We start from the raw sequence: 11,471 nt of genomic DNA, 5'->3' as shown, positions 1-11,471 counted from the left end.
CAACCTGGCTTTGTTCTAACTTCTTAGTGCGTGACCACGAAGGGAGGTTCTGGCGTTCCAATCATTGCAGGGTCTCTCTTAGTAGGCTTAGTTCCCAATAAGGTATAAGTAAGCCGTGCGTGACCACGCCCTTATGAATTCAATGACGCATCAATATGTAATTCGATGTTTGATCCTTACTGGGCCTTGGCTTCATTGCCCTTATTATTACCCTTGGTGGGTCAGCCTGGACTCTAAGTCGCACGGGGTCTTTAATGAAGACCCTGTCCCACATCAAACAAAAAATCAATGTGGCATGTCCCCCACCAGATTCAAACCAGAGCGTGCATTGTGGAAGCCCAATGCCTTAACCGGGTGCACGTGTGGCTTTTGGTGTTCCCTATCCACAAACATGAACATATAAAGTGAACTTCGGCAAGCAGAAGTATACTACAAAAAAATAAATAAACTTGGACACGCTCAAATAAAATCTGATTGTCGATTTTGTATCATATCTCCCACGTGCAGATGCTCATGGCGGATCCCATGATGGGGCCTTCATTAGTCTCATGGGCTTTAGTGCTAAGGGCTAGTCGGGTTTAGACGGCCGCACAAAGCGATTGGCTTATGTGGGCATGTCCGCAGTGACAAAAAGTGATTGGTCGGGAAAAATAGAGGTCAATTTTTGGATCAGCCGAGATGGGCGGCACTATACCCCAGACAGTCCCACAACCCGTTAACTTCTCGGAGGCAAATGCGATGAGGACTTGAACACGCTGCCCCACCCATAAGAGGACAACCGATCTAACCATGAGGCCCAATCGCATTTCATATCATGCATGCCTCGATTATAAACTATCTCCTCGTCAAGGGGCAGTGTGAACTAGACGAGAGCAGGAAAGGGGAAGGAGCACTTGGGATCACAAGCAGTCTAAGCACTCCCATTCTTAGAAAAGAGAGACGATTTTCAGCTTAACATGTGGCCCTCCTCAAGAATATCTAACACGGGGTATTGAATGAAGCCAGGGAAACGGGATCAATGACGGAGAAGTGCGGGCACAAAACCAAAGACGCATGCAGACGTTGGATGCAAAAAGTAAACACATACACAAAAAGTAAACAAGGGCATGAAGGGGGGTAGACAACGATCAACTTTATTATAATGTGAATTCACTTGGGTGTCAACAAGCCACATGCGCCTTCGTGGTTAGCTCACCGGGCTGCCAACCTCAAGGTGCCACGTCCGAATCTTAGGCAGCCGCCGCACAGTTGTTCTCATGAGTCGAGATCCGTCCACTTCAACTTTGGACCGCCGGTCCATTTCTTTATAACGCATTTGCTGATGATGCCCCCTGCTCCCCGTCACTAATTAACACCTCCTTTTGGGAGGTGGGATCAATGGCTCAAGATCATCGGTTGGTTGTGATCGTTGGATTGCCTAGGGAATGCAAAAGATTCCCACTTTACCAGATCCGAGGCTTGAACCCACTAACCTCACCCACTTGGAATTAGCTCTAACCACTAAGCTATCACACGTTTGTTGGAAGATATGTGTGTGGTAAGTTTATAAATCACGGTGCCGCAGACAAGTTTACATCTAGTTCACACCTACTTCACATCGAGTTCACATTAAGTTCACACCAAATTTGGTGTGGTGTGCATACCCTTCCAAGTTCACACCAAGCTCATACTTAGTTCACGTCGAGTTCGCACCAAGTTCACACCAAATTTGGTGTGGTGCACATACCTCCCAAGTTCACACCTAGTTCAAACGGCGATCGGATGGTCGAGATTGCACCCACCTCGCGATGCCTAATGTGGGCCATTGATCCCACCTCCCTAGGGAGGTGTCAGGTGTCAATTAGTGATGAGTCCCCCTTCTCTCTCAATTTGGCCCGGCATACCTCAACACTAAGTAACACCCAGCCTTTAATGAGGGGTGGCAATGGGATCAAGGGATGGGAAGTGGGTGCACGGCTATCGGGGGGATATGGGGCGTCCGCCACTTGAAAACTAAACCCGAACGGCATGCTGGCATGGTGATCCACATCAGCAAGAACTAAACCCGGATAGGCATGCCGGCCTGGTGGTCCACCTCAGCAAAAACTAAACCCGAACAGGCATGCCCACGTGACGGGGTCAAAAGGGTGAAAGGCATCCACGCTGGCGTGTGGGAAATCGACATGCATGTAGGAGAATTCAAATTTGGGTGATTGCAGGGTTTCTAATTTTTGGGTGTTCTTGGCAAGAACGGGGGAAAGGATGGACCTAAATGCAGATTGGGTGGAAGAGGAGGTAATGCAAGGCAAAGAGAGGATCAAACACTCTTAAAACATCAATCTCAATGTGACTTGGCAGGAAGAAGAAGCCATGAAGGGTAAAATGGATGGGGCTATACCTTATTTGAATGAGGGTATAGAGGTGAGCAACGAATCTAAATCGGATTCAAGCCAGGATTCTGAGGATTCCTTGGGTTTTAATAATGGTTCGTTGAATGAAGGGAACTCAAGCAGTGCCGACCATCAAAAGCTGGAGCCTAGTTCCCTCAAAAGCAACCATGTGGAGCCTCAAATGGGGACTCAATCCACATGGTCAAACCTAGGATCCCGTCTCCTAATCCATCCTTGCATCTTTCTCACCACTTCTTTAGTTTTGATCAAGCAAGCTACGACCTAATGCTTCGAGATATGAAGAGAATTTGCAACCCAATTTTGACTACACTTTGAGAAGTAGGGGTGGAACAGGATGAAGGACAATCTATATATTTGAGGACCCAAACATGATGGATCGACCAAGCTCTTCTTGAAGATGCCTCCCCTAGAAATTGCACCAATTGAGCAATGGGCAGCTATCATAGAAGAATGTCACATTGATCCGCAAGGGGCTCACCTTGGCATGTCAAAAAGTATTGATATTTTCAAATCAAAATGGTGTACAGATGTTAGAAAACATGGCATACCTATTTCCTTTATCAGAGACATGATTAGATCTTGCAAAGTGTGCAGCAAGGATCCAACACTCCTTCCCCAATTGCTTATGTAAAATAAGGTTGAAGGAAAGTTGAATGCTAATGAGAATAACCCAAGTGAGAGAATTTTAACTGATAAAGCCCACGTGAATGATGCACTAGAGAGTATTGAGCTTAATCATAAGGTGAGACTTGTCAAGATAAGATCAACCCAAGTAATTTTTGGTAAGTCATCTATGTTTGTCATCGTGGTGGCTCAAGAAGGCATCGTGGAGGAGACAAGCGTTGAGAGAGAAAAACAAAGAAGTGTGGTTGTCCTTTCAAGGCACGAGTGCAATTCAAAGAAGAAGTCGATGAAGTCACTGTTGTTCTCCATGCTATGCATCACGGCCATATTCCTAGCTATTCAAAGAAGAAGTCGATGAAGTTACTGTTGTTCTCCATGCTATGCATCACGGCCATATTCCTGGCTCTCAACTTGACTTATACTATCTACCGGTTCATCCACGAGTGCTTCATTGTTGCATGGAAGATTACTTTGATGTGGGTACATCTCACCACGTTGCCAAAATGTCTGTCTCAAAACAAAACTTGCACATGCAACAAGTTCCTCTAGTAGATTGCGTGACTTTTCGATTCTTCATGATCCCAAAGGAGGTCCAGCAGCTCGTATATAGCTTGCGACTTCAAGGTAGTACTTTTCATTGCTTATGCTCTCAACCTATATAGCATTTTCTTGACCTAAGATATTTTCTTTTAGGTCGAACATTAAAAAATGATTGGTCGGGGATGTATATGGAGGCTTTGAAGCTACAAGCTGATGGGAAGGTAGCTTCTTTTACAACAATAGTTTCATTTTCACTTTTATATGTTGTCCTTGCATCCTTATGTAGATGATTGCTACTTTTGAAAGGTTGCATATGTCCAGCCATACAATCCAAATGCATTGCAAGACATCCAGAAGCCATTTGTTATCATCATTCAAGATAGTTGGATGTTGGAGATGTGTATTCAACTTCTCACGACATAATGCATGGGCTGTGGACAGCACATTCAAGACAAATGTGTATGGGTTGTCATTATATGCAGTTGTTTTGCCTAATCAGGCTGGGATCCGATTGCCTATGTGGTTGATGATGTGCACATGTGACCCTAGGACATGTCAAGAGAGCATTGCCCTTGAATTGACCATCCGCATAATATTTCAAGGATGGGTAGCATTCGGCCAAATGCAATTCTAATAGATAAGTGCCCTCAAGAGCTGAATGTTATCTTGAGAACCATTAGGGATTATGATGCTTGTTGGGCTCAAGACAACGGAGGGTGTCGAGTGCAAGTTGCATGCCATGTCTTGCTCTGCTGGTTTCATGCCAAGAAGGCTTGGGTAGATAATCTTTTGCCCCAAGTGCCAAAAGACTTGCGAGATCAAGTATACTCTATGATGTGCAACCTTATGCATTCAAAGTGTGAGGATGATTTCAAAGCTCTCTTTCAGAAACTCTTATTGGACTACTCCGAGCATGCAAATATTCAATGTTATGTATCCAACGGATGGTGCTCAAAGTCATGTATATGGCGTGAGTGTTGGCCAAAGTTTGGGTGCTTATTCCCCATGGCAATGTGGACACTAAAAATCTGGTGGAGAGATTAAGGCAGTATATCAAGTACACCTTGTTGGATGGAAGGATCTATTGCATGCACTTGTTGGTGATGCAAGGAGTGGAACCTAGATGGGAGGAACTCTATTGGAGTCCTTCAAGCAAAAGCAAGAGCTAGGTGAGAACTGATCATTCTTCTTGCATTTTTATATCAGCTACTTTTCCTAAACAAGTTCATTGTGTGTATGTCAATAGTGTACTCTAAACGTTTTGATGTGTATGGCTCAAGCAAGAGTGCAACCAAAGCACTAGCTGGTGGGGAGAAGTTATTTCAACGATATGAGTCTAATCCATCTACTTTTCAGGTGGTGAACGAATCTATATTGCTATTCAAGATTCAGAGCATGTCTTCGGACACTTGGTATCACGTGAGTTTACAGTCCTCCTATTGTGATTGCCCAGATTGGTCCTCCCAATGCAAGCATCTATATGGAGTGCGCCTAATACTACAAAGCCATTTTTCGATGATACATGCAATTTTGCCTATTGTGGATAGTTCTTGCAACAGCTTCCGAATAATTTGTCCACATGGACTGGTGCAAAAGGAGGTAGCTCTTGGACAAGTGAAGATCTCTATGGAGAACCTAAAAAATATCCATGAGCCAAAGAAGGCGAGCATGCCATGTAGAGGTAGCATTAAACAAATTCAAGCCAACGTCACGCAAACACGGCTTGGGCATGGCAGGCTATCAAGTATCATTGATCCTCTTTTGGATGCACTCGATGGTAGCCCCCAACCAAACAAGACTAGGAGACTCACAGATTCGTTGAGGCACAAACACCGGTGAGGGCGAAGTCATGTGCGCTCCGAAAAATGGCGGCGTATTTATTGTCCTCATTGTTGTAGTAAGACTCTTCTTGTTGATGAATATTGCATATATGCTGCCATACATGCCATGCTTTGTTGCCTTTATCTCAAAAGCATTTGGTTACATCTTCTACTGCTCAAATCATGGACCACCTGGTGCAGTTATGGGATGGCAACAACTCAGCCAAAGGTTCTATCATCGTGTGTGACTATGACGATCAACCATGCATGACTGAGGTTTTATTGTTGTTGCTTGTTTATACAAGGTCCTCGAGAGTTTATGGATACAATCAACCATGCATGGCTGAGGTTTTATTGTTGGTGCTTGTGCAAGTTTATGCATACAATCAACCATGGCTGAGGTTTTATTGTTATTGCTTGGAATGCATACTTCAAATGTTCCTGGACTCAAGATAACTTTCCATAAGCCTCGACCTCGCATCGTGGACTCACATAATTTTCCAGAATTATACTTGGACTTCCATAAAGCCCAGCTAGGAACCCAAGCCATAAAACTTAGACGTCCAATAAACACCTCTCAATAAACCTCAACCTGAACATAAATATGGATCGAGCCATAACTTGGACTACCATAAACATGAACTTGCCATATATAGGTACCTAGACATAATAACATGGAATGGAAATGGTTTGCAAATTTGAAGCAAATTTATAAATTTGGGTCAACTCTCTGTCACCCAATCTGACAGCTTACAATCGATGTGCCCCTCATTTTTTCTTCCACCATTGATTCCTTTTGAAGTGGCCCGTATAGGTTTGAGTTTTTTTAGTTAAATTAGGATTTGGTAGAAATTTTGACTTACAAATCAAGGCTAAGAAAATTTATCTTTACAATCAATCTATTAATTATTAATTAACTAAAGTGACAATTGTACACATGCTCAAACACCTCATCTATTATTCATACCCTTATTGCCATCACCACCAGCAACATCATACTACTACTCTTCTCCTAAGAGCTAGTGTCGCACCTCACACTAAACCTGGACTGTTATAATACCCAGACATAAACATGGACTCGCATTAAACATCGACCAAGGCATAAAACCTAGACTTCCATAAAACATGGACTCCCATTAAAACCTCAACATGGAACATAAACATGGACCGAGCTCGCAAATAAACATAGACTGCCATATAAACCCACACATAAACATGGACTCACATTAAACCTCGACTCGCCATAAACAAGACCGAGCCATAAATTTGGAACATAAACACCATATAGAGATAGACCGAGCTCGCACTAACACTAAACCTGGATTGCCATAAAACATGGAATCGCATTAAGACTGTGACCTACAACATAAACATGGACTGAGTGCAAGCTCGGACCGAGCTCTCACTAACAATAAACCTGGACTACCATAAAACATGGACTTGCATTAAAACCTAAACATGGATCGAGCTTGCACTAACACTAAACCTGGACTGCCATAATAACCAGACATAAACATGGACCGCGCCATAAACCTGGACTGCCATAAGACATGGACTCGCATTAAAACCTCGCCATATATAGATAGACCGAGCTCACAATAAACCTCGACTTCCATAAACCCAAACATAAACCCACGTGGACTCACATTAAACCTCAACCTTTCCATAAAACCTGGAACATAAACATGGACTCGCATTAAATGACCTCGCCATAAAACTGTGGATCGAGCTCGCATTAAACCTCAACCAACCCAGACATGGACTCGCATTAAACCTCGACCTCGCATAAAACTTGGAACATAAACCTGGACTGCCATAAACCAAACATAAACATGGACTAGCAATAAACCTCGACCTCGCCATAAAAGCAGGGACCGAGTTTGCATAAAACCTGAACATACACATGGACCAAGCTCGCGATAAACCTGACTGCCATAAACCCAGACATAGACACATAGACATGGACTCGCATTAAACCTCAACCATAAAACTTCGCCATAAACATGGACCGAGCTCACAATAAAACTCGCCATAAAACCTAGAACATAAACCTGGATCGAGCTCGCAATAAAACATGGACTGCCACCATAAACCTGGCAAACTTATTAAACATGGACTCCCTTTAAACCTTGACCTCGCCATAAAACCTGAACATAAACCCATATGGACCGAGCTGGCGATAAACCTAGACTGCCATAAACCCAACTAGACATAGACTCGCATTAAACCTCGAGCTTGCAATAAACCTGGACCTGCCATAAAACCCAGAGACATAAACAATGGACTTCACATTAAACCTGCCTGGACCGAGCTCACCATAAACTCCACGGACCTTGCCATAAAACCTGGACATAAATAAAACATGGACTGGAAATAAACCTTGACCTCACAATAAACATGACTTGGACATAAACACGATGGACCTCATAAACCTGGTCAACCTTGCCATAAATCGGAACTGCCATAACCTTGCGATAATTGAACGAACACAAACAACCTTGCAATAATTGAACAAACACCCTTACAGATTGCATTGCTAACCAAGTGAATTGCCGTTTAACCTATGACACTTGCAAAACTTGCTTAAAGTACACATCATATGAGATCATTCAAACTTCAACCCCATAATGCCAAAAATAAAATATAACCTCATCGACACTTCACCACACGTAAGAGGCAGCAGCCTCATGCATACGACTTGTCATAAACCTGATGGATACACCCTAAACCTTACCATAATAATTATACACTTACCACACATAAGAGGCAGCAGCCTCATGCATACCACTTGCCATAAACCTGTTGGATACACCCTAAACCTCGCCATAATAATTATACACATCACACTACTATTCACCACTTTGACCTTGCGATAAACTTGGACTCGTCATAAACCTAAACACACCGTAGATCTTATAGTAAACCTAAAAGACTAGAGACTCAAGTGTCATACCATAATGCCGTTTACATAGATTAGGTAATATCACATTTTCATGTCCCAATTTTTCACAATAACATTTACATAGATTGGGTAAAGAGTCAAGCAAAGACTCAAGAAAAATTGGGTAATAGTAATATCACATTGTCATGTCCCAATTTCATAATACCGTTTACATAGAGTGCTAGTCAACTTCAAGACACCGTCCATGGAGATTTTGTCTCATAACTAACTTGCCTATCCCAAGGCAATGCACTTCCAACAAGCATTCCCAACAAAAAAAGAAACAAAACCGTAAACTTAGTCTTCTGCCACAACCTCAAGACACCATTCATGGAGATTTTTCCTCAGCATCAATATGTCATCATGGTTAAACCATTTCTTCATTACCTGCAACACATGAGCAGTCACAAGAGCACATAGAAGAGACATGGACCAACTAGACAAGCACATAGGAGTTATGGAACCATACCCATCCCTTACTCTTCTCACCGAGGCAAGAGTATATTATATATCTAATGGCCACCATGACATAGAACCCACAGTCAATCCCATTCGGCTGATGCGGGCCCTGCATCAAATACCATGACATGATCAGGGACATCCATGTTTTTAAGCAGCCACAAGAGCACACTTAAATCATACTTGTAGCACTTTAATCTCAAAGTTGCTACATGGCTCGAGCAATGCATGTTTCACTGCTGGATTGCTTGCTCCATGGCCCAGCACCTCCATAGCCCTACATGAATCATATGTAAGAGTGCAAGACATAGTTGACATGCAAAATCCAAATACAAAATTATGCTAGTACCTATGCAAGAAAGTTATAACATCCATCGGAGCACTACAATCGAGCAAATCATAAAACGGAAGCTGGTGCTTTCTTCCACCTAGACCCGTTATCTTCATATGTGTGGAAAGGTACATCACACATAAAGTCCAATGCTTTCTGCGGCAAAGACAAGAAGGCAAATTTTAGGGTATTGTTCACATTAGGGAAATGTAAAATATGTGTATCTCTATTGCATGACCTTATAACAATAGAAAAAATGGTTAGCACACAATGGCTTATATCCTTCTCCCCAAAGAAGTTTTGCATAACATGTATGCCACCTAGACTTGCTTCTACCACTGGAACCCACATGGAATCGACAAACATAACTCAATTTAGTACATCCGGTGGTGCTATAGTGCGCTCCATCCACCTATTAAAAAACACAAGTTATGCTTCTAAATCCTTGTACTTACACATAGAAACACAAGAAAGGATCAACATCAAAAGATGCATCCATAGAGGTAAAAGCTTCTCCATAGCCTCCACCTACAATAGTGGACCTCCATAAAGCTACAAAGGAATCCACACCTCCCAGTGTTCAAGAATCACCTTATGAACCACTTCAAGTTCGATCTTGGGAGAGTACCTTACCACCCTTGCAACTCGATGAGGCACCTAAGGTAATAGAAAACTACTAGCAAAAATCCTCACCTATTACCAACTGAAACAATTGGTTTCAAAGGGTGACGAACATATTTCAAACAGTATGGCCTACCCAAGGAAGGGGGAAAGTCTTCATTCACGTCAACCTATTAAATTATTTCCCTCTTACCCTTCTTTTCCTGACCTCTCAATCACCAATCTTAGGGAATGTATATATAAAGCCTTATACTAACAAAAAAGAAAAAAAAAAGTAAAGAGCAAAAGCAATTAGCAAACGAGTATGCAGAATAAAAGTCAAAACATTGATCAGACCTACACATTCACATCCGGTACACTAAAATAGAAACCTATGTCATCAAACACCTTTGATCCTCATCACTCGAGTGATGGAGGGCAGGTAAGATTAGCACGATAGGAGTGTTTTGGTTTTAGAGTTAAGTGATTAGCAAGGTTCTTTCTTCCCATTGATGTGCCTCCTAGAGGTATTCTTTGTGTTTCCTAGTGTGTATAGGAACGTGTTGCTGTTGTTAGGATTTGGACCTTCATGGAATCTTTCTCTCGTCCACCTTTCAAATCAAGCGTGATCATCAACACAAACAGGTGTTGCTTGTCCATTAGCATTGCCCCTTATCTTTTTTGCATCCATGTTTGTCTGCTTTAATTGTGATTGATAGCATAATATTCAGCGCATTTTCTTAGTATCAAACATTAAATTCAATGTAATTTTTTGTCATAATCACTTGTCTAGGTTTAAAAATCAAGCACTCCGACTAAGCTAGCTCGACCAAGCTAGGCGTTAGAGATCTTCTCTTAATACCATGGGGAATGCATTCCTAATAATCAATGGTTACTTAGGTTCTTAGTCTGATTTAAGCAGCATTGTGTGAAATGTACTAGGGCTTTCTAGTGGGCTTAGTCCCTATTGACCTTTAGCTTAAGTATTATAAAGGGAATTTACTAATGAGATGAGCCTGGGGAGGGTAATAGTGTTATATGACCCCCCAAAGTTACAAAATAAAAATGTTGGAAATGACAAACAAACAAAAAAATCAAAGTGCCACAATGTAAAATCTTAAGCCGGAAGAGAATCTCAGCTTGATTTGGTACTTCACTCACATGTATTGCCTATGGTACTAGAGCCCTAGAGGTTCCCAATGTGGGCGCTTTTCCTTGAAAAGCAAAAAACCCAAGGCATACGAAATAAGCACACACATCAAAATTGAATCACTGGGAAAAGACTTTGGGGGGTCAAAGAAAAGGAAATAAGTCAGGCAATGATTTCATGAGCAATTCCTTTTATCGTAGCTTAACTACAAGGTCTTCTAGGTATAGCCTCTAGTCAGCCCTCGGACATGAAATACTTGGCTCTCGCGATTAAACAACTTAATTGACCGGAGAAAATTAAGAAGCTTGCCCATGGTATTAATAGTTGACCTCTAGTGCCTTTCAACCGTTAAATTAGCGACCCTAAACTTGTTTAGTTTTTGACCTTCACTACTGTTTATGCATTTAATTATATTACAATTTAATGTTTATTACTAACAAAGGGGAATTTCAAACTCCGAGCAAAATTTTTCGAGAAAAATCCATCAAGACTCCATATAGAACTTAAATCATAATAGAAAACATTTAACATCAAATTACATATCATCTATTTTATTATTGTCCCTAAACACCTCAAGCATTCCACATGGAGACTTCAATCATCCACCCTTATATTA

The 11,471-nt window shown here is 41.9% G+C and overlaps 1 pseudogene; it reads left to right on the top strand.

Annotated features, from left to right (window-relative positions):
- The first annotated feature begins 2,241 nt into the window (after positions 1–2,241).
- LOC147429879 (uncharacterized) lies at positions 2,242–5,206 on the top strand (annotated as a pseudogene).
- The last annotated feature ends 6,265 nt before the right edge of the window (positions 5,207–11,471 follow it).

This window comes from Adiantum capillus-veneris, chromosome 22 (genome assembly GCF_014529385.1).
Source record: "Adiantum capillus-veneris isolate H3 chromosome 22, ASM1452938v2, whole genome shotgun sequence".
Taxonomy (NCBI): Eukaryota; Viridiplantae; Streptophyta; class Polypodiopsida; order Polypodiales; family Pteridaceae; genus Adiantum; species Adiantum capillus-veneris.
The sequence above is the reverse complement of the archived record's forward strand: the minus strand, read 5'-3'. Positions and strand labels throughout refer to the sequence as shown.